At 45.6% G+C, this 24,145-nt stretch overlaps 1 long non-coding RNA gene across 1 annotated transcript in view; it reads left to right on the forward strand.

Moving 5' to 3' along the window:
* Positions 1-7,327: 7,327 nt before the first annotated feature.
* The window catches only part of LOC136568563 (uncharacterized), a 111,186-nt gene continuing 94,368 nt past the window's right edge, over positions 7,328-24,145 (forward strand). The window contains exon 1 of the long non-coding RNA XR_010785253.1: positions 7,328-7,432. This is a non-coding gene — a long non-coding RNA (uncharacterized lncRNA). The remainder of the gene's footprint in view (positions 7,433-24,145) is intronic.

Genomic DNA, 24,145 nt, shown 5'->3' on the forward strand with positions numbered 1-24,145 from the left:
TCCATCATAGCATTGTTAAACTTTCTGGGAAACCAAGGACTTCGAGTATCAAAAGGGAAACTCCAGTTTGTAGAGAGGGAAGTAAAATACCTAGGACATGTGATTTGTCAAGGGAGCCGTCGGCTGAACCCTGAGAGAATAGTAGGGATAGCCTCACTCCAACGACCAAATACTAAGAGAAAAGTTAGAAAGTTTCTAGGCTTGGTGGAATCTTGTAGGCTATGGATTGAAAGATACATGCAGGTCTTGTATGAAAAGCTAGTAGAAGAAGAGATCAGGTGGGAAAAAGATGACAAACAAAAGTTTGAAGCTTTAAAGCAAAAATTAGTCAGTGCACCAGCACTGAGTCTTCCTGCCTTAAACCTTTTTATCTGTTTATAGATGTAGAAAGAGGGGTAGCACATGGAGTGCTAGCCCAAGACTGGGGAGGATCCAGGAAATCAGTGGCCTGTTTATCAAAACTGCTAGACCCTGTCAGCTGGGGATGGCCGACCTGCATTCAGGTGGTGGCAGCGACTGCCGTACTCATAGAGGAAAGCAAAAAAATTAACCTTTGGGGGAAAATTGAAAGTATATACCCCACACTGAATGAGAAGTATCCTAAGCCAAAAGGCTGAGAAATGGCTCACTGATTCCCGACTGTTAAAGTATGAAGCCATCTTAATGAATAGTGATTTAGAGCTGATCGTGAGAAACCAACTCAACCCTGCCCAGTTTTTGTATGGAGAACCAGGTGAGGAATTAATACATGATTGTCTAGAAGTTATAAACTATCAAACTAAAGTAAGAGAGGACCTAACAGATCAACCGCTCCAAGGAGGGAAACAATTGTACATTGATGGATCTTCAAGGGTAATCCAGGGGCACCAGGTTTTGGGGTACGCTATAGTGGATGAAGGGTTAGTAGCCATAGAAAAGAGAAAGTTACCTTCCAACTGGTCAGCCCAAGCATGTGAGTTATATGCCCTAAAACAAGCTCTGGAAATATTAGCACAGAAAAGGGGAACAATATATATAGACTCAAAATACACTTTTGGTCTAGTACATACCTTTGGAAACATTTGGGAAGAGAGGGGCCTATTAAATTCCAAGGGAAAGGGATTGATTCATGAAAAACTTGTTTTCGAAGTATTAGAAATCTTACAATTACCAGAGGAAGTAGCAGTAGTGTAGTTAAGGGGCATCAAAAAGGGGCGACTCAAGAGGTGCGAGGGAACAATTTAGCAGATTTAGAAGCTAAAAATGCAGCAGAATCAGGGACAGAAAAACTAATGATGGTGTTAACCCCCATGGGAGAAATACAAGAAGTCCCAGTGTTTAGTAGGGCAAAAGAGGAAGAACTCCTCAAAATAGGGGCCAAAAAAGATAAAGAAGGGAAATGGAGATTAGTGGATAGGAGGCACATGTTGAATAAGCCCCTGGCCAGGAAAATGCTAGATGGCATACATGGGACAACACATTGGGTTATACAAGCTCTGAGCAATCAATTTCTAAGGGATTTGGGATGTATAGGAACTTTCAGGATAGCTAAACAGGTGACTGAACGGTGTAGGATATGTCAACCAGTGAATAAGAAGGTCATGAGGAAAACACCCAGAGGAGGGTGAGACCTAGCCTTAAGACCCTTTCAAAACATCCAAGCAGATTTTACTAAGCTTCCCCAGGTACAACGGTGGAAGTTTTTGCTAGTGATAGTAGATCACTTGACTCATTGGGTAGAGGTGGTACCCACTGTGAAAGCCAATACCAAAGTTGTGAGAAAAACCCTCCTAGAACCAATCATTCCTCAATATAGAATGGTAAACAGGATTGATTCACACCGGGGAACTCATTTCACATCAAAGATATTGCAAAAAGTGGTTTAAGCCCTGGGAATGAAATGGGAGTTACACACTCCATGGCATGCACAGAGTTCTGATTGTGTGGAAAGAATGAATCAAACTCCTAAAAGAACTCTAGTTAAGCTAATGATTGAAACCCAAATGTCATGGATAAAATGTCTCCCTTTGGCCTTATTAAGAATTAGAACCCAACCCTGGTCAGATTTGCGGGTGTCACCCTATGAAATGATGTCTGGGTTACCCTTCCTAACCTCACCCCAGAAGGTTGCCACCTATGAGGAAGGGGAAACCAATGCCAAGAAATATGTTATGTCTATAGCACAAACCTTAGAAGGGCTAAGACATAAAGGGGCAATTCCTCAAACTACCACCCTGGATTTCAGAATCCATAGTATTAATCCTGAGAATTGGGTGATGGTTAAATCATGGAGAGATCAACCTCTAACTCCTCAATGGAAAGGTCCCTTTCATGTACTGCTCACCACCAAATTGGCCTTGCAAACTACAGAGCAGGGATGGACTCATGCCAATAGAGTTAAAGGCCCAGTAGAAGAACCCAGAGAATGGACTGCAACATCCAGGCCGGGGCAAATGAGATTGACTCTCAAGCAAAGACCGAGAGACAATCAAGAAGACACCAAGACACCCAAAAAGTAGACTCAAGCTTTCACCAGCCAACCCAATAATTGCTGTTTGTTTGTTTGTTTGTTCGTTTGTTTTCATGTTTTAATGGGGAAGGATTACAAGTATATGTTGAGGGGATGTACACAAGGGACCGTAAAAAGTAATGGGACAGCTTCCTTTAGAAAAATGAGACAAAGGAAAGAGGGCAAGACCAGGTTGGCCCATTTTGTTTGCTACCAAGAAGACCCCATAGCCCTGCTGCGGGTAGCAACCCCATAGGCATGGTAAGGTAAAGGCAAAAAGCCATACCAGACCCCTATAATTCACCAAATGTCTTCAAATAGAAGGGACTGGAAGGCAAGACTGAGTTGGCCTCTGTACTCACCGCTAAGGTACCTCCTATTTGTAGCAATCCCATAGGTAAGGCAGATGGGGGTAAAAGCCATATCGGACCTCTGTTAAGTCCTTCTGTTCATTCTGGATAAGGGTGTCTAAGGAAGTTTTTGTTTCTTCTCCCTTTGGTTCCCTCTGTCCTTGCCCACATCAACAGATGCTAGTATGACTCATTGAGTTAAATTGTTCGAGCCAAATAACTTGTGGAAAAGGAAAAGGGGGGATTGTGATAGATGAGTAATGCGATGATTGACTCTCACAATTAACAGACAAATATCATGTATATAGGTTAAGAAAAGTTCTATAGATTTAGAGTCATGTTGTACCCCCTCGCGTGGTTATCAAGGGACAGCTGGAGTTGGGACATCTGGGAGGGCTGGCTTATCACTATGGCAACATCTGACCCTTAATCAGGATTTGAGGAAGAGATCTCCACCACTGGACAGTGAAGAAGGTGTTGATGGACAGAACTTTGGGAGGGGTTAAAGAGTTAAAAAGGGAGAACATCCATTTTGAGGGGGCTGAGCACATGGCGGGGAAAATCTTTTGCTCCCAGCGTCGTAACCTTTTTTCTTTATTCAGTCTTCTGTTGTATTGTTGATAAGGTTTAATAAACCTTCCTAAACTATGAAAAGTGAGTAGCTATCTCTCACATCAGGTTAATATATTTTATTTCTTGTGTCTCCATCCTGCTGTTTCACATCCCCTGATAAGGATTTAGTATGTCCTCCTTAAATTTAACATGGTATTCTCTACTTGTCCTCCAGTGCTCTGGTTTGTGTCACGGTTATTTTATCACTGGGACAGGTCGGTCAGTGGATGGTCTTACACTGTTTTTAGTTACACAAAAGCCTTTCTTTACATCTTATGTTTTGCTAAGGTCTATAATACAATACATTCATCACACTATTATTTCCATAAGCAATACATAGATATTATATTAATTATACTACTATTTCTATGAGCAAGACAGTGCATACTTTAGCTGATAGATTATATTAACAAGCAGCTAAAAAAGAGCTATAATTGATACTATTTTTAAATACTTATAATCACTAACAACACGTGTAAGATAATATATAAATGCGAAAGCCAATATTATATGGTCATTTTTCACACAGCTGAGACTGGCTCCATCTGACACGGGGGCAGCTTCTGGTGTTTTCTTCTGAGATACTGCACACATGCACTCACCCTCTCCAAAACCTTGCCACAAGCTCCAGGTACCGTTGTTTTTTGTAAATATTTATTCCTGTCCCTGCCACTGTTGTATTGTACTAAGTGGTTTCTTTAGTTATTGTTTTGCACTGGGTGGTCTTGTTATTTTGCACTGAATAGTTCACATAGTTTTTTCCACACACACCCCTCTCCCCCAAAGCCCCCTGCCGGTGGTCTCTCTCCTGGTCAACTCCTCCCCCCGCCCCTCCCATCACTTGTATTGACTGTGTTCCTTCTTCTCCACCCTCCATTCCCCTGAATTTAAAATCTCCGGGGAGAAGACCCTCGCCCTCTTCTCCTTTCCTCCTGCTCTCTCGGATCCCCTGGAGTAATTCCACAATAAAGCTGTGGGATTTTTGGTCCCAAGGAGAAGAGCACCTCCAGTCTTTTACTTTTGTCCTTGTAAGGCTGAGATGGGCTGAGGGTCCAAAGCTAGCTGGATCGGACCCGAACAGCCTGAGAGATCAGCTTTACATGCCTCCATGCCCTGCTCTTTTCAACTGCTCAACTCTTCTTCCCAAACAGCAACAAGCACTTGCATGTAATGGATGAAGAGCCAGCCCTGCAGCTGAAGCATAGCCCCTGCAATAGCCTGGCTGCCCAATCGAAGGATCGCAGTAGTTCCCACTTCTCCCACTCCACCTGGCTCCTTGCCCCGCCCACAAAGCATGTGGCTGAAAGGAAGAGAAATACATTATTGCAATAACAGCCATGTTGCTGGAAAGGCCTTTGGAATTAGACATTCCCCACAGCTTCCTGCTAACACTTCATGATGGAGGTTGGGGGAAAGGCATGGGGAGATGTTTGTAGGTGCTTCTGAATTAAAGCAATGGGAGAAGCTAGGGGTCGCTTGAGCATAAAGGTCATACTTGAGTTCTAATTAATGAAGCAATGCAAAGGGGACAATGGTGATTGCAGGTTTGGTGTGTCTGATCTGTTCAGAGCTTTCCAACATGATTGATTGTTGCATATTAATTGCAGGCAGAGAGTTCCTGGCTTTGTGTAGATCTCCCAGGAACCAGGGCTTCCTTGGTAAGACAAAGGTTAATTTAACTGAAATTGCATGGATGGCATGGAGCCAGGACTGGAAAAAGTCTTACAAAACTTTTCAAGCCCTCCTTGTTGAGTTTATAGCTCTGTGTGTGCACACATACACAGAATCACGCAGGGACCTCTGGAGGTCATCTTGGCTAACCCCCCTGCTCAACCTGGGCCACCTCGAGACAGCTGCCCAGGACTATGGCCAGGTAGATGGTTTTTGCATTATCTCCAAGAATGGAGACTCCACAGCCCCTCTGGGCAACCTGTCCTAGTGCTCGGTCACCTGCACAGTAAAGTGTTTCCTGATGTTCGGATGGAACCTCCTGTATTTCACTGTGTGCCCATTGCCTCTGGTCCTGTCGCTGGGCATCACTTCTTTGCACCCTCCCTTCTGATATTTGTATACATTGATGAGGTCCCCCCCAAGCTTTCTCTTCTCCAGGCTGAATAGCTGCAACTCTCTCAGCCTTTCCTCATATTGACATGCTCCAGTATGTGCCAAGCAGTACAGGCGATGTCAGACACATTTTATGAAAAATCCTTTCCTTAGGATTTTTTCTCCTGAGAAGCTGAGAGTCCTCAGGAACAAAATGTAGACAATGGTTATCTGCTGCTGTGGAATGCAACAGGTGCATCTGTGATTGGTCTCATGGTTGTTTCTAATTAATGGCCAATCACAGTCAGCTGGCTCGGACTCTCTGTCCAAGACACAAGCTTTTGTTATCATTCCTTTTTTTTCTGTTCTTAGCTAGCCTTCTGATGAAATCCTTTCTTCTATTCTTTTAGTATAGTTTTAATATAATATATATCATAAAATAATAAAAGAAGCCTTCTGAAACATGGAGTCAGACCCTCGTCTCTTCCCTCATCCTAAGACCCCTGTGAACACCGTCACACAGGCAGTATTGCTAGCCAGTGGCTTTCTGTTTTCTATGTGCTATTAATGTGGGCTTGCCCTCCCTCCATTGCTGGTATGCTTTGGTCACAGGCTTTTTAAAGAAGAAGGGAAAAAAGATAAAGATGAGCAGAGCTCTGCCTCAATGCAGCACCAGGCTCTTGACTGCTGAGACATTTGTCACTGTCACCACTGGTGGTGGGGGCAAATAGTGTCTGGGTAAAGAAAGGAGGGAGCAAGACCCAGGAGAGTATGTGTCCTAGCATTTCAAGTTTTGTATGAGGCAGGACAGCTTTTGCCTTACAGTATGGCCTCGTGATACCTAAGGTGGTTGGGCTGAGACCTGCTGGTGAAGCTGAATGCTGTAATGGAAGGAAAAAAGGTGGAGAAAGGAAGGAGAAGGGACAACAAAACAAGGAAAGAAAAAATTGTGTGTCTGGTGGGGATGAGACCCTCTCCTGGTTGTTGCATTCTGTTCCATGTGGGAGCTGCCTGCCTCAGGATCCAAGTGGACAAAGTTGGTATGGAAGCAGGAAGATGCCAGGCTGGCTGTGAGCCGGGCACTCTTCTTTCTCACTGCATATAACTTATGCTGGGATGGTGACGCTGATGGCAGAGAAGGAAGGAAGCAACTTTTTCCTAGAGAGCAGCCAGAACAGTGTTAGGTGATAGAGGACTTGCCCCTTCCCTACTCAGGGAGAGGGGAAGGCACACTCACACGCAGAGGAGAATCTAATACACGAACAGGCACCCACGGGCAATCATCCCCCTCTTCCAGTCACACCTGGGGTTGAGAAGTGGACCTTGCTGTCTTGTACGAGGCAGGCCAAGATGGCAGAGGAAGTCCTCGAGACGGAAGGGAAGGAGGCTACGAACTTCACTGATTATGATAACCTTTACTTTCATTCCCTTGGCGTAGTGCTGTTATTGTTTCCAGAGCGGAGGCAAGGGAGGTATAGTAGCTTTCTATGTTGCCCTTGTTTTGCCTCTTGCACTGAGCTCTAGCCCTTTGAGTCGTGAGGCACAGCTAATCACCTTCCCTGCCGAACTAGAAGGCTCAGCCCCCCCTCCTAGTGCCCCATAGCCCATACCAGGGGACAACGGGCGGTGGCAGCCTCCTTGCCCCAGCGCTGCTACTTCGCAAAGGAGAGACCGAAAGGAAGTTTGTTGCCATGCCCACCACTCGTCGTGCACTGTCTGGGCAGTTGGGACCCCATCTGCTGCCAACTACTTGGAGGCGGGCGGGGGGGGGGGGGGGGGGGGGGGGGGAAGTGATGCTGATTGCCACCAATTGCAACCAATTCGCGCTGTGCAGCCTGACTCCCGCCTCTTTCCTTCCGCCTGCCTGCGGAACCACGACTGGGAACCCGTAAAGTCCGGGGAGGATGGCATTGAAGATCAATCGGATCCCCTTCGCCAGGTGGGAGAGGCGGGTAGGGGAATTGGGCCCACCAGCAGATTTGTGGTTACTTCCGCCGTCTCCCTCCTCCCTCCTGCGCTCACACCCGCCTTCTCCTCGTTCCCCTCCCCCATCGCTGCTGCAGCCCTCGCCTCCCCCCCCAGCTCCCTCCCTCCTCCTGGAGCCTCCCCCCCGAATCCACTCCAGCTTCCTCAGCCTCATCATGAACAGGGGTGCCGCTCATTTCCAGCAGCCGCCTCCCCCAACCCTTTGCCGGCATCCGCCGCCAACCCTGCAGAGGCCGAGCATCCTTGATCAAGGAACTCAGAGCCAAGGCAGAGGCAGACACATCACCGCCATGGGCACCAGACTTGTAAGTGGTGCGTGTGAGTCAGAGAAGTGTTTTGTTATTTTGGGGCGGGGAAAGCTATCCTTCCCCCCCATCTCCCTTTGTTCATCTTCTCCCTCAAAGGTCCCAGAAATTGACACTCTCTGCAGCACTTAATTGGAGTTATGCCCACCCCGCCGAGTATGTGTGTCCCCACAGGAGACACGACGGGTGTCTGGACGCCAGTTGTTAAAACACCCGGGGATGGGGGAGAGACCAGTCGTGGTATCACCCTCCATCTCCTTTGGGGTATCTACCCTCAGACCTCAGAGCTTATGACCTTTTTGAGCTGTCGCCTCGCCGAGTTCCCGAGGATGGCATAAGAGCAGCAGCGCGGACAGGCAAGACGTAAATAGTATCTGTGCTATCTTCATATTTCATTGACTGTTGGTATGTTTTATTCTTAATTTGAGATTACAGGAGCACAGCAAACAATGAGAGATCATTCTTTGGAATAGGAGCATGGAGAAATAGACTGATAAGTCCTTTCCTGGAACATATTTGCAACTGCTTATGTCTTGGGGAGTTATTTAGATGACTTATGGAAGTGTGTAGTATGGATATTTACACTGTTAAAAATCTTACTCTAAAACTAAATATATTTTATACATAAGGTTCACCAATTTCCCTTGGAGTTTGTGGTTGGAAATATTTTAAAGGAATACCATGTTAAAAATTTAGAAGGAATTTTATTTTTACATTTGAATTGGTTTATATGTTGTAGAAATATCTCTGTATCTTATATAGTTATCTCTCCTTTCCAGTTATGTGTGCCTTTCACAAAATATATGCAACAGGAAAAATAATCTTCAGATATATACGATCTCAGGAAGGGAAGTTTTACTTGACACAAGTTCATTTAAATTCTGCTGGTTAGAAATTGGACATTTTTGGTGTAGTTGAACAACTCAGGTTGAAGTAGTCTGATCCCAAATCTTCTCACAACTCTCCCACACTTCTGGTAATCTCATAATACAATTGACTTAGTGCATTACTGAGCAAGAAAAGGTTTTACATTGCCTGTGACTTGGAAACTCTTAGGTACAGCAAAGCATTGGAACCTTTATTGCTTGTTCAGTTCATCGCAGTCTTGTAAACTGTGTACCAAGATCTTGCCATTAGATTTGGGGGAGTTCACTTTCTCGCCTTTTTTCTGAAAATGGATGGAACTTTCCGGGGTTGTTCAAGGGTTTTGGTCGTCATTAATGCAGATCCTGTGTTAAATATCAGGTCAAGGGATGTAATTCTCCCCCTCTGCTCTGGTGAGACCTCACCAGGAGTACTGCATTCAGCTCAGGAGCCCTCAGCACAGGAAAGACATGGACCTGTTCAAGTGGGTCCAGAGGAAGCCACAAAAATGATCAGAGAGCTGGAACACCTCTCCTATGAAGACAGGCTGAGAGAGTTGGGGTTGTTCAGCCTGGAGAAGGCTCCAGGGAGACCTTATAGCAACCTTTCAGTACCTGAAGGGGGCCGACAAGAAAGATGGGGACAAACTTTTTAGCAGGGACTGTTGCAACAGGACAAGGGGTAATGATTTTAAAGTAAAAGAAGGTAGATTTATACTAGATAAAAGTAAGAAATATTTTACAATGAGGGTGGTGAAATACTGGAACAGGTTTCCCAGAGAGTTGGTAGATGTCTCATTGTTGTGCTAAGTGTATAGAAACTTAGTAGAAAATAAACCCCCTTGTGTTCCATCTGGTCCTCAGAGATCAGTTCTGGGTCCTTCAGTTTAGGAAGGATGTTGAGATGCTCAAACACATCCAGAGAAGGGCAACAAGGCTGGTGAGAGGTCTAGAACACAAGCCCTATGAAGAACATCTGAGGGAGCTGGGGTTGTTTAGCCTAGAAAAAAGGAGGCTCGGGTGAGACCTTATCACTCTCTACAACTACCTGAAAGGAGGTTGTAGCCAGGTGTGGGTTGGTCTCTTCTCCCAGGCAACCAGTGACAGGATGAGAGGAAAGAGTCTTAAGCTGCATCGGGGGAAGTTTAGGCTAGACATCAGAAAAAAATTAGTTACAGAAAAAGTGATTGGGCATTGGAATGGGCTGCCCAGGGAGGTGGTGGAGTCACTGTCCCTGGATGTGTTTAAGAAAAGACTGGATGAGGCACTCAGTGCCATGGTTTAGTTGATAAGGTGGTGTGAGGTCATAGGTTGGACTTGATGATCTCCAAGGTCTTTTCCAACCTAGGTGATTCTGTGATTCTCTGATCAGAGGGGCTGGATGTGGGCTGGGCCTAATTTCTGATTATAGCTAATTCAGCACTATAATTCTGGTTGAGTTCAATAAGGAGAACTTTCACGAGCACAGATTCACAAATAATGCAATTTACCAATCAGTACTATAGGTCTGATCATATTTCATAAGGACTTGCTCAATTCAGATTCATAAATAGTACAGTTTATTGAATAAACAGGAAAGCAGGTTCAGGATTGCCAGTGATAAATGTGGTAACTACAGTGTTAATATAAGTCGTGACAGAAAGTATAGTAACAGAAATATAATAGTGCTATACATGTGTAAATGAATATTCCTGGGTTTGCTCCAATGTGGTTGGGTGTGCAAAGCTCTTTAGCCCTTCCCAATGGGATAGAACAATCACGTCTCATAGGTGGGGTTTTGGTGACTTTGGTCATACATGTATTCCATGTCATCTTTTCATTTTCATTCTTAGAGGTGTGAAAATTAATATGCAAATAAGGCTAAATGAGGTTCTCAGTTACATTTGGTCAGAATTTACAGTTGACAAAAAAAGTAGAATAAACACTTGGGTCCTCCTCCACATACTGAGGTGGCAGTAAAGGCTGTCTGACCATCGCCAGACAGTCTCTGTGTCCATCCTCATCTCTTAACAGACCAGATTTACAACTGTTTTGGTTTGAAAGACAGGTGTCTGCCAAAGAAGGTGAGATTCTCTCTTGGAATGCAAAAATACGACCCCCTTCCCTCCAAATTATTATAACTTTGAAATTAATGGGCTGTCAGGCAAAGATATGGGAAAAAGAATAGCAGTTCTTTACTAGAATATATATATATATATATATAACAAGGCACACAAACAACAACAGCAGCAACCACAAACAGAAAAAAAACCAGAGACCCAACAACAGTCTTTTCTCAGCTGTCAATCACTTTCCCCTTTGGTGTTGTTATGATCACACCCACCGGGGTACTGTTGGCTCCCAGCCAGGCAGGGCAGGTATGATGATTATCCCACAGCTACAGGGGACACTGGCATGAGCTCAGCCACCTCTCCACGTGGGTAATGGCGGGTGAGAGAGCAGAAGAGATAGAAAAGGGACTTCCTTTACAAAGTCACAGGGACAGCTGGTCTCGGTGCCCCATCGGATGGTGAAATGGGCTGTAGCAGGTACCTTGGAGCAGCAGGCTGGAATGGCAGAGGTGAGCAGACCCCCAGGGGCAGCAAATCGAAGTGTAGCACTAAGCCCCAAGCAGTGGCAGAAGCAGAAGCAGCAGGGGGTCCTGGTGGACGCTAGGTGTCGGGCTAAAGTGTAGCAAAAAGGCTTGAAGCAGTGGCAGAAAACAGCAGGTCTGGGTGGCAGCAGACAGGCTGCTGCAGGCAGTTGCCGCAAGCAGCCAGGAGACACTCGCTCTGGAGGGGGTCAGGGTCCCCTTCCCAGTGAGATTGGGTGTTGGAAATGTTATAAATGATCAATCGAAAGCCAAATTATCAAAAATGTGAAAAGATTTTTTTATCTTTTTGCACGACCAAAATACGGTCCTCAAAACCACCACAGCCAAAGAGACAGCATCGAGCCTGGGATCGGCGCTGGGTGAACCTGGATCTGACCTCTATCGCATCGGATCCCCCCTGTTTACAAGAGCCGCTTCTAGCAACGAGGTTTTATACAGTTTATTGTGCCCGAGGCGAAGGAGTCCCAATTTCTTTTGTAACTCTTCACATTCATAGTTGGTTCTTTCACTGTGCAGAGCTGGACAAAGGCCGTCTCCTGGTTGATAGCCAGTGTTGATTGAATCCAGGGAAGTCATGTATTCACATGTATCTTCCTGGCAACTCTGGCTATCTTGATTGATGTTATCCACAGGACGATGATCGCTTTCCGATGACTCGAGATACCGGTGATCATCGTGTTGGGTGCATCTATTCTTAGGCTAAAATGCCGATCATTATCTAGCCATCTCCAGGAATTTTGGAGTTTGAATAGACATCCGTCCCTCAGGCTGCTTGTGGTCAGAGACTAGTTTGGATTTCACAATCTTTATAAAATACATTCTTTGATAGCATGAATTATTTCTAACATATATTACAATCCCTCCCTTTTAATATCATCACATTAATTCATGCTCCCTCTATATCCCAAAATCACTAATATCTATTTATTTCTTACTTCTACCCTCCACCTTTAAGGGTCTCCTACAAAGAGAAAACTTTATTAGATTCTTATTCCATGTTCTCCTTTTGGGATTCCCTGATAACCAGTATAATTGCTCATATTCGTTTTGACCCATTTTTCAAGTTTTGCCAAGACTTCGGCAGCATTGCTTGCACACTTTCTCTCTCCCAAGCTCATGACCTTGGATGTGTTGTTTCCGGAAGCCAACTCCGGGTCCACGGGTACTATAGCTATCTGCATACCCTGTACCACAGAATGAATCAGTCTAATAAAACAAGGAATTAGACACGGGAGAAATAGGATTCCTGCTACTGAACACAGCACAAAGAATATTATTTTGTTCCACCAGGCCCCATCAAACAATCTGTCCCACCAGGATAATTGTCAAATCGTATTCCATTTTTGAACTGGGACATGGGCCACCTTCTTAATTTCGGCTGCCAATCCTCTTATGGTTTCCCCATAATCATCAATTTCAATACAAGATTCCGATTCATTGAATTTTCCACACACTCCCCCTTCTTCGGCTATCAAATAGTCTAAAACTATCCGATTCTGGTACACAAATGCTTGTACCTGGGTGTGCTGCCGACTTAGTAAATCCAGGACCTCTGAAGTGTGATTTGACACAATTTCCACCACTGCCTTCAACCTGATCAGCCAGTTCAGTAGATAAATTGGAGTCCTATATCCATAGCTTCTGTCTTGAGCCCATGTGGCCGGCCCATAATAATCAATTATTCTTGCTGCCGGCCACTCTCCCCCCGCCAAGTTTGCCTGCCACTTATGACAGGTATCATTTTCTTCAGGCTTCTTCGCTCCCTCCTCAGGGTCTCATAAAAAGGAGCCCCTAGTAAGTTACTTTTTGTTTGGGGGAGAGTGAAGAAGACTGGCCAGATCATGCCCAAAGTGCATGATCCTTTCCACCTTGGAGGCAACTCACTGTATGCTTTCTTTCCGCACATCCAATAAATTCTATCTGGGGCTTTCCATCTAAAGTTAGTTTTCCCTGGGTCTCCCCAATATTCTCTCACACCTGCCAAGGATTGGTAAGGATTGGCTCCAGGACTTTTGACCCAGCAAAGTCCTATTTGTCTGTTCCATTCACAATTTGTTTCGTTTTTCTGGCTCCAGTACCCTGTAGGAGGTTCCGGTTGCCAGACTTTGCCCTTGCTGTTTGAATTTACCGTCAGGGTAGTTATACACGGAGTGTATCCCACCATTTTGGTATATTCTTTTTCCTCTCAACTGATGCAGATCGTTCCAATCACCCTTTAATCCAACACCCATCCCTCAGGTCTCTGTGCCAATTTTGAGACCCTTGGGTTGTCCCATTTCAAAAGCTGTTCCGGAGCCAAGCCTTCACTCTTCCAAGGCCATTTCTCTGCCAATTTCAGCCCCCCACAAATCCAACAATTTGACAATCCCAATTCCGTGGCAATTTCCTGCATTAAATCAATGAATAAGTTCTGGTCTAGGGAAGGTAGCTCTCCACCAGTGTATTGTTTCTCGAGCAGTTCGTACTGCTCTCACAGAGTTTTCAATCTTTCTTGCTCCACTCTTTTCTTCCTAAGTTCTGACTCCCTCTTTTTCAGTTCCTGAGAAATTTCCCTCATCTTTCCCTCAGGATCCATTCCATCTTTGTTTCTTGCAAAACAGACAACCCTTTCATATTGCAGGCAGACTCTATCATCGTTTGCTTGTGCTAAGTCAAATATGATCAGTTCCCTGCTTAGGGTGAATTGGTTGTCAAATTTCATATTTCTTCCCACCCAATACATCTTTCTGTTCATCACACACATCCCCAGTTTCGAATTGTCATAACACAATGGATTCACCTGGTGATATGCTACAAAAATTGACTCTGTCTTTCCCCCAACCCACATTGTCCAATTACATTGATTGCAAATGGGGATTGACATTACTTCTACATTCCTTTTCCGTATCTGATGTTGGTGCTTGTCTGACTGTCCGTTCCGGGTCCCCGCCTCTGGATCTATACATAAGATCTCTTTGCCTGATTTGCATAATCTGACCTGAGTGCCGTTTATCAAACAGTACCTGCCAGACTCACTGATGCACTCCTCCGGGGCTTGGTATGCTGAAGTTCCCCTGTCCCTTTGCTCAATTGGGACTATCTGAGTGCACTTATTGCACTTGTCCACGGAGCTCTCATTTCCGTCATGGATCGGGGTCTCAATGTGCAGACTCTGCGTCCTGCACATGGCTAGGCTCAGGCCAATCAGGATTCCCACCAGGTGTACTCCTCTGCCTTTGCCTCTGCCCCCTGGGGTGCCACCAGCGGCAAGGAAGACCATCTTCGTGGCAGCAGGAGTATTCTTCAGGGAATACATTCTCGGACCTTGCCGCATACCTCCTCTTAAAGGTGCCCCACCGTGAGACCTTGACAGCATCTGAGCTGCACGGTACTTTGATTTCCGACACTCCACATCCAAAATCTCTGCTATAGATTTGAGTTTTCCACGGACCCCGTTCTGAAAAATGTGGAACCACTCCTGTGAGTCTAATTCAATGATTCCTAAATTTGTGGCTAGGGCGAGAATATGGTCAGTCAGTTCAAGCTCCTTTTCCAGACACTGAATGCACAATGCCTTTCGCCTCTGCCCCCTTCTACAATGTATAATAAAAGTTCCCTGACAATATTTACATTTAAAGTGTACAAATGGATAGCATACACAATCTGACAGTATACAACCTATCCGTTCACCGTCAGTCATTTATGAGGACATTGGAGTTTGATTTTCAGGTCGCCTGGGGAATAAGTGACCCTCCACTTGGGTGCTTCTTCCTGGTGTTCGACCTTCTTCTCACTCTGGACGTGTGTGTCCAACCTTTCTCCGCTGTCTGAATGGCCGTGTCTGTTGTCAGAAGGACAAGAAAGGGACCTTCCCAGTGAGGGGAGAGGGGTACATCTTTCCACACTTTCACAAGCACTCTGTCACCCAGTTGAATTTTGTGGATAGCAAATCCCAGAGGAGTGCTCTGAGATACTAGCCCTTGCTTTCTCAGTTCCTGTAAATTTCTGTTTATCGCTACCAAATATGGTTGAATCTGGCTGTCCTCCAATCTGAGGTGTCCCACCGGCATCCCGTGCTTATATGGCATCCCATATAGCATCTCGAAGGGTGAGATCCCCGTCTCTGAATGAGGCATCGTCCTGATATTAAGCAAGGCCAGAGGGAGGCATTTCAGCCAGGACATCCGAGTTTCTAAAATTAATTTAGACAACTGTGCCTTCAAGGTCTGATTCATCCTTTCAACCTGTCCTGAGCTCTGGGGATGCCATGGAGTGTGGTATTCCCACCAAATGCCTAGCGCCTGTCCCATCTGCTTAATAATCTTCAAAGTAAAATGAGTCCCTTAGTCTGAGTCAATGTAATTCACCACCCCATATCGGGGCACAATTTCTTCCAGCAATTTCCTGGACACTGTCTGAGCCATTGCCCTTGGACTGGGGAAAGCTTCCACCCAGTGGGTCAATTTGTCTACGATTACAAGTACAAATTTGAACCTTCCCACCTTGGGCAATTCAGTAAAATTGACTTGAATTCTTTCAAATGGTCGGTACGCAATGGGGCGATTCCCCAAGATTGCCTGTCTTGCCTTAGTTTTGTTAATTTTCTGGCAGATCAGGCATCCTTGTATCTCTTGTTTGGCCAATTTGTAAATTCCTCTGCACCTGAAAAATTTCAAAAATTGTTCAGCTAGGGCCTGTGCCCCCCAATGTGTTTGCTGGTGCAGCTTCCTCAAAATCCTCCTGGTAAAACCTTTAGAGACTAAATCTCTCCCATCTGGTAATTTCCACTTACCTTCCTCCAGTTTTCCCCCAATCTTCTCATAACTTTTAATCTTCTTTGGGGAGGGTTGACGAGGGTCGTCGGGGACCTCGATCCCTTCGATCTCCGGAGTACTTACTGTCATCAGTGCCGCGGTCTTGGCCACCTGGTCTGCCAAGTTGTTTCCCTGGGTCCGGAATTGCATCCCTGCGTGGTGTCCCTTCACATGGACAAGTGAAATTTCTTCTGGCTCCCTTATTGCTTCCAAAATTTGCCAGATCAATTCCCTGTGCATCAGTCCCCGTCCCTGTGTTTTGATCAACCCCCTTTCTTCCCAAATTTTCCCAAAGGTGTGAACCATCCCAAAGGCATACCTAGAGTCTGTAAAAATTGTTCCCTTCTTTCCCTTCAGTCCTTTCAAGGCTCTCAGAACTGCATACAGTTTGCAAGCCTATGCTGACCAACCCGCATTCAGGGGGCCTGCTTCTATCACTTTTCCTGTTCACCCATCCACGACTGCATATCCTGACTTTCTTTTTCCGTCAATCACCCAGCTTGAACCATCTACAAACCATTTTTCCCCTTCATCTAATTCCTCTTCTTCCAAATCCTCCCTAATCTTTGTCTGCAATTCGACCGCTTCCACACAATCTTGAACGAGTTCCTCTGAAGCTTCCCCAAACAAGAACTGAGACGGGTTTTGCGCCGTTGTTGTCCGCAATTCCAAATCCTGTGAATGAATCAAAATGGCTTCATACTTCAGCAATCTAGCATCCGTGAGCCATTTATCTGCTTTCTGTTGTAGTATGCCCTGCACCTTGTGTGGTGCAAATACTACCAAAGGTGCTCTGAAGGTTACTTTCTTAGCTTCCTCCACCAACAATGCTACAGATACAATCGCTTGCAAGCGCATGGGCCAGCCCCTGCTGACCGGGTCCAAAAGCCTAGACAAGTAACACACCGGTTTCCTGACCCCTGCCCAGTCCTGTGTCAGCACACCGTGTGCTGTGTGATTGCTCACATCCACGAACAACTGGAATGGCCGTCTCACATCAGGGAGGCTCAGCACTGATGCTGCTGTGAGCGCTTCTTTGACTCACCTGAATTCGTCCTCATCCTTTTCTGTCTATTTGATCCTGTCCATGGTGAGTTTTTCATACAAAAACTTCACCTTCTCACTGTATCCCTCGATCCACTGCCGGCAACATCCCAACAATCCCAGAAGTTGCCTAACTTCTCTTTTTGTCTGTGGGGGTGGTAAGGCAATTATCCCTGCCACCCTTTCAGGATCCAACTTCTTATTCCCTCTGGTTAACCAATGTCCCAAGTACCTGACCTCGGGCTCTGTGAATTGCAACTTCGACTTTGACACCTTCTATCCTTTTTCCCCTAAAAAGTTAAAAAGTTCAATGGTACTTGTCCTCACATCCTCATCCCTTGGACCTGCAATCAACAAATCATCTACATATTGTAGCAATTTTGTTCCCTCCGTTGGTACAAAGTGACTCAGCACCTGTTCGAGTGCTTGCCCGAAAAGGTTTGGGGAATTAATAAAGCCCTGAGGCAACAATGTCCATCTGAGCTGCTGCTTTCTGTTCGTCTCTGGGTCTTTCCACTGAAACGCAAAGTAATCGCTGCTGTCCTCTGCTAAAGGACAGGTCCAAAAAGCATCCTTCAAATCAATCACGCTGTACCACGTGTCCTTGGGAGAGATGTTATTCAGCAGGGTGTAAGGATTCGAGACCGTGGGGAGCAGTGTCTTAGTCCTTTGATTCACAGCCCTTAAATCTTGCACTAGCCTGTAGCTACCGTCCGTCTTTTTCACTGCCAAAATTGAGGTGCTGTGCAGGGACATGCACGGCTCCAACGTTCCTTTCTTTATTAATTCATCAATCACTGGTTTCAGTCCTTCCATGGGGATGGGGTACTGTTTGACCCGAATGGGGTCCCCCGGCCTTTCAATTTCAATGTGGATTGGCTCTATGTCCAGCCTCCCGGCCTCCCCTCGGACATATCAAACCTTTGGATCAATTTTCTCCTTATCCTGGGTGGTGAGTTTATACAACCTCACCTTGAGCTGGGAATTTTCTACTGCGAAACCGATTTCCAATGCCACCATCAAGTCCCGTCCCAGCAAGTTAAAGTCTGCATCCTTTATTAATAACATATTTCCTATACACTTTTTAGTTTCTGTCTCTATTTCTACATTTTTTATAATCGGGACCTTAAAAGGTTCCCCCTTTGCCCCAAGTACCATCATTGTATCATCGCTCAGAGAGCACCCTTGCGGTAACTGCTGCACTGTGGTCCATTCTGCCCCAGAATCTACTAAAAACCAAATTTCCTGCCTGTGGGGTCCCACTCTCAATTTTATCAAGGGCTCCCTCGGTGTTCCAGACCCCAAACTGAAAAGCCCCTGACACCCCTAATCTTCCTGAAACATTGCTTGATCCTTGACCTTGTTGGGACAATTCTTTTGAATGTGTCCCTTTTGCTTGCAGTAGTAGCACTCAATGTCCTTTTTCTGGTTGATTGAACCTTTTCCTTGGGAAGGATTCTGCTTCTTCACCAGCGCCGTTTTTGCTGAGTCTCTGACCTGTTCCTGTTTCTGTGCTTCCCTTACTGCAGCCACCAGCACCTTCACTTGAATCTTCTGCTTTTCTTCATCTCTCCTCATGTAGACCTTTTGGGCTTCCCGGAACAACTCCTGCAGTTCCCTATCTTGCCATCCATCTATCTTTTCTAATTTCTTCCTTATGTCTTCCCATGATTTCGCCACAGAGTTTTCAGCAAAACCGCCCCAATCGGAAAATCCGGGCCCGTCCCGGAATACATTCTCAGGCTCTTTCGGAGCCTTTCCAGCCATTCCGTGGGGGTTTTGTCCTTTCCCTGACATTCCCTGAGTACTTTACTCATATTTTGTCCCTTCGGCACCGCCTCCCTGATACCTTGCATTATCATATTTCTCAAATTTATCATTTTCTGCCTCCCTTCCTCCATCTGGGCACTCCAAGATGGCTTTTGGTCCGGCCACCTCTGATCTCCCCTCTCCCCCTGGGGATTCCTCTTCTCCCAATCCCTGATCGCAGCTTGTCTGATCATTTCTCTCTCCTCATTGATGAATAGCGACCTCAGGATTGCGTTGAGATCTTCGTAAGTGTAGGTGCTGGTTCCTCTCCCCCTTCTGTTTGCACCAAGAGTACATCTTTGGCAACCTGACTCATTACACGTCGCACGCATAAAAAGATGCATGGGACAGTGAGCATGAGGACTAAGAGTATTATTAGAATATAAAATCCCATTTTTAAAAACCCTCTCCATAAAGGAGAAAGATCAAAAAATCCCACCACATCATCAATCCATGACCCAGTGATTTCGCCAAGTTTCTTTATACTGTCTTTCATTTTTTGAATACTTTCATGAATTGATCTTGAATGATCTGAGAGATTCATGCAGCACATTCCCTCAAACTCTTCACACCCATGTCCATGAGCGAGCAATAGATAATCGATCGCTGCTCTATTTTGAAGAGTTGCCTGTCTCACACTACTTATGTCTTTTAACATATCACTCAATGCGAGAGAGACTGATTGAGCATGCTTGCTCAACCAACAACCCATGTGGTCCAGTTGAGTCAAGCCCACCCCCGATGCCGTCTGAGGTGAGAAAATTGCTGCCGCAATTCTCCTTGCCTTGTCCCAGGTGTACACTTCATCATCGCAATCTGCACTATAATGTTGCAAGGACCTTTTGTCTTTATGTTTTTGCTCTCTCAACACTTTCAAATCTGGTGACAACATTGAAATCCTTCCAATGCTGCATGGACCTCCTTTGGCATTTGCAGGAATGCCGTGCCAAATTCTGTCCCCACAAATTAAAAACAATCCACGTGGCAATTGCACTGGAACCTGGATTGATCCTTTGGCTGTCGTCTCAGTGTGATTGCACCAAGCTGATGCGTTTCTACAAAACTCGTGATTTGGAGTGACATCAATGCTTTTGTTTGTCTTTGACACATTCGAAATTTCAAATTTCATGCATAGTTCCATTGTTGTGGACCAGAAAATTTCCAATTCCTGCGGTTCAGTAGAAGCCACAGGTAGAAGATGTGTCCAAGCACACCATTCATTCACAGGATCTTTGATGACCTGCGAAATCTCCATTGGAGAGTGCCCTGGAATTGGCCATTCATCCACTGGCAACCCAACCATGCATGCTGTGAATGGTTTCCCTGGTTTCGAATGTGTCAGGCAGATACTTTCTAAATTCGCTGCCTGGGCTAAAGTTTCCCAAACATTTTGTTTTGGTTGATCGATGGGTAGATTTGCTCCATTGCTTAAAGCAACAGATGAAAGAATGAGCATCATGAAGCTCATGACTTCATCCCTATGAAAAATCATTGTCATGTTCTCACTCAAACCCCCAAAGGAAAAACCCCCCAAAGTCTTTATTCTTTTTGTCTCTCTTCTGAGTCGTTGTTCACAGCTTGAGTTTCTTCCTCCGTCTGTGTGCTCGTTTCTCTGCTTTTGGGATCAGTGCTCTCTTGCTCTCTTCTCCGAAATGGCTTCACGTGTTGCACTGACACCCACTTCAGACCTCGCCCTGTGGAAACACAAGCGAAACCCTTGCCCCAAGTGATTAGTTTGAAAGGACCCTCTATTTGTCCTGTCTCTGGGTTTCTGATCAAAACCAAAGGATTCTCCCTTAGTTTTGCCTGAGAGCTATTTGAAAAATGCCTCACAATTGGTGGATTGGGTTCTGAAGACGAACTGTTAAGAAAATTCAACACATACAATGCTTTGTTTAACTTCATGTGTGGTGTCACCTCTGGCTCCCCTCTTTTCTGCCTATCCAAAAGGGATTTCAGGGTATGATGTGTTCTTTCAATGATTGCCTGACCTGTGGGTGAATGTGGAATACCAAATGTGTGTCTGACACCCCATCTTTTCAGGAATCTGTCAAGCACCCTGCCTGTATATGTTGGACCATTGTCTGTTTTTATTTCTTGAGGCACACCTAATGATGCAAATGCTTGTAGGAAATGTCGACAAGTGTGTTCTGCTGTTTCCCCTGCATGTGCTGATGCAAAGACTGCCCCTGAGAATGTATCTACTGAAACATGAACATTTTTGAGTCTCCCAAATGATGGATATTTTGTGACATCTGTTTGCCACAGCTGAAGACTTTGCAGTCCTCGTGGGTTGACTGCTCCTGTTGAAGCAGGTGGTTGCATGAGCTGACAATCTGGACAAGCACTAATGATTTCCCTCGCCTGAGTTTTTGTGAGACGAAAGGATTCCATCAGCACCTGCGCATTCTGATGAAAAAATGCATGACTCAGTCGTGCTTGCTCAAAAATGTCCGGAAGTGTTTGTGAAATGGGCATTGTCAATCTGTCTGCCTGAGCATTCCCTTCCGCTAGAAATCCTGGAAGTGTTGTGTGCGCTCTGATGTGAGTGATGAAATATTCTTCTTCCCTGCTTTCTAGCAATGTTTTCATGCTTGCCAGATAGGAATATAAAACTTCGCTGCTGACTTCTTTCAAGAGCGAACCTTCCAATCGCTTGACCACACCTGCAACATATGCAAAATCCGTGACCAAATTGAGCGGTTGTTGGAACAACTGAAATGCTCGGGCAACAGCTGCCAATTCCACAATTTGTGAAGAGCCTTGAACCGTCTTCACGTTTGAGTCCCATTCCCATGTCGTTGAGTTCATCCACGTGATCACTGATTTGTGTGTCTTCCCTGAGCCATCAGTGAACACTGTGATCCCGTCCAGAGGTTCTTCACTTATTTTTGGCTTTGCTCTGTAGCATATTTGCGATTGCAACATTCTATGTTGTGGAAAATTGATTGTGCAAGCTCCTGGAAAAGCTAACAACGCAATTAACAAATCTTTTGATTTCTGCATCGCCCAATCGAAATAATCTTTCTTCAAAGGCAGATAAATCTTTGAAAATTCTCGTCCAGCCATTGTCAGCAATCTTGTTCTCCCCTTTATGATGATTTGTGCTGCCATCTCCAAATCTGTCAGAATTGTCTTTGAAGGCCTATACGGTAAGAAAATCCACTCTATGATTATCAAAGGATCTCTCTGGGATGAATCCCATTGGAAGATCAAACCATGGAATTGTGCTTTCTTTCCCAACACTGCCAACTGAAAAGGCAATGACTCAACAAATCGATGTGCTTCTATCTTCTGAATAGCATCTGTAACTTTCTCCAACTCTTTCTTCGCTTCCCATGTGAGCGTTCTGGGAGATCGAATGTCTGTGTCTCCTCTCAAGAGATCAAGCAATGCTGGAATGTCATTGTTCGTGATTCCCAAAATCGACCTCATCCAGTTGATTTCTCCTAGAAGTTGCTGTAAATCATGCAGATTGTTGACTTTTGTGCTGATCTCCATCTTTTGAGGCCTTATTGTTTTCTCCAAGATCTTCCACCCTAGATATTTCCAAGGCGCGACCTCCTGAATCTTTGAAACACTGATTTCCAGACCTGCCTTTTGCACTTCTGCAATCACACAGTCACGAGCCTTTTGCAGCTCTTGTTGTGTTGATGCCGCAATGAGCAAATCATCCATATAATGAATGATCTTCACCTTCGGGAATTTCTTCCGCGCTGGTGACAAAGCTCGTGCCACGTACCATTGGCAGATTGTTGGCGAGTTCTTGAGGCTTTGAGGAAGGACCACCCAATGGTACCGCTGCAGAGGCGTTTCCTTGTTGATACTTGGAACTGAAAAGGCAAGCCTTGGAGCATCATCTGGATGAAGCGGAATGCTGAAGAAACAGTCCTTGAGGTCAATGACCACAAGCGGCCAATCTCTGGGAATCATCGAAACAGATGGAAGGCCCAGCTGAAGCGGTCCCATGTCTTCGAGAACTTCGTTGCTCTTCCTGAGATCATGCAACAGCCTCCATTTTCCTGATAGCTTCTTTTTGATGACGAACACTGGAGAGTTCCAAGGGCTGTTTGTCGGCTTGATGTGTCCCTTCTGCAACTGTTCTTGGACCAGGGTTTTCAATGCACTCAACTTTTTTCGCTCCAGGGGCCACTGATCCACCCAGACTGGATCATCCGTTCTCCAAGTCAACTTCAATGTGGCGAGTGCCGCAGTGACCCCGACTAAAAATCCACCTCGATCTTCGTGCCCCATTGTGCCAAAAGATCTCGTCCCCAAACTGTGATTGGCTTTTGCACAACAAAAGGACGAATGATCGCTGTCTTGTTTCCTGGTCCCGTGACAACGATGGAATTCTCGCTCTGCAGACACAGAGAAACTCCCCCTATGCCTGAGAGAGATCCCAAGGGCGCAATCAAGCTCCAATTGCAAGGCCAAAAGATGTAGGATATTACTGTGACATCTGCCCCTGTGTCGAGCATGCCTCTGACCGCTATTGTTCTGTCTCCACAAGTCAATTGACACGTGAGCATGGGTCGATCTCGACCTATGTGCTTTATCCATGTGGTATGTATTTCAACATGTTCCTTCAAAGGAAGCCCTTCCTCATCGAAGATTGACATGACTTCTTCAATGGCGTGTGGTGGCAACGCAAAAGCTCTCGCGACCTGAGTGTTTTCTGCCACGGTCAACGGTGGACGAAGTGCTTTTGCTAAAACTGTCAATTCCGTATTCTTGTCTGCAGAAACAACTGATGGACAAACAATGAGTCCAAGAATTCTGCTTTTGTCTTGTCCTATTATTAAGAAATCTTGTTTCTTGTATGAATCTCCGCGGATCCCTGTTGGAATCTCCGCATGACTTTCATCCAGAAAGCATATTAACTTTGAAGCTGCCAATGTGCACTGTGCTCCTGGTGGAAGGAGGTCTGGGTCGCTTGGGAATCGACTGAGGAGTTTGCTGAGGGCATCTGCTTGACGTTCCCCGATGACTGTTCTGTTTGCTGCTGTGTCACCGCCATCACTTGTGTCGACGCGCGCTGACGGTTTGTGGGCGCGCTCCTTCTCCCGTTTCCCCGAAGTGGTAAAGGATTCCCCTCCACGTCTGTCTGGGAATAACATTCTTTCACAGAGTGTCTTCCTCTTCCACATCGTGCACAGAGTGGCTTTTCAGGTTTTTGTGTCTGCACTTGTGCGTGCGTTTGTGGACAATTCCTCTTGAAGTGTCCAAACGCTCCACATTTGTAGCATTGTCCTCCCG

This window comes from Molothrus aeneus, chromosome W (assembly GCF_037042795.1).
Source record: "Molothrus aeneus isolate 106 chromosome W, BPBGC_Maene_1.0, whole genome shotgun sequence".
In the NCBI taxonomy this organism is placed as follows: domain Eukaryota; kingdom Metazoa; phylum Chordata; class Aves; order Passeriformes; family Icteridae; genus Molothrus; species Molothrus aeneus.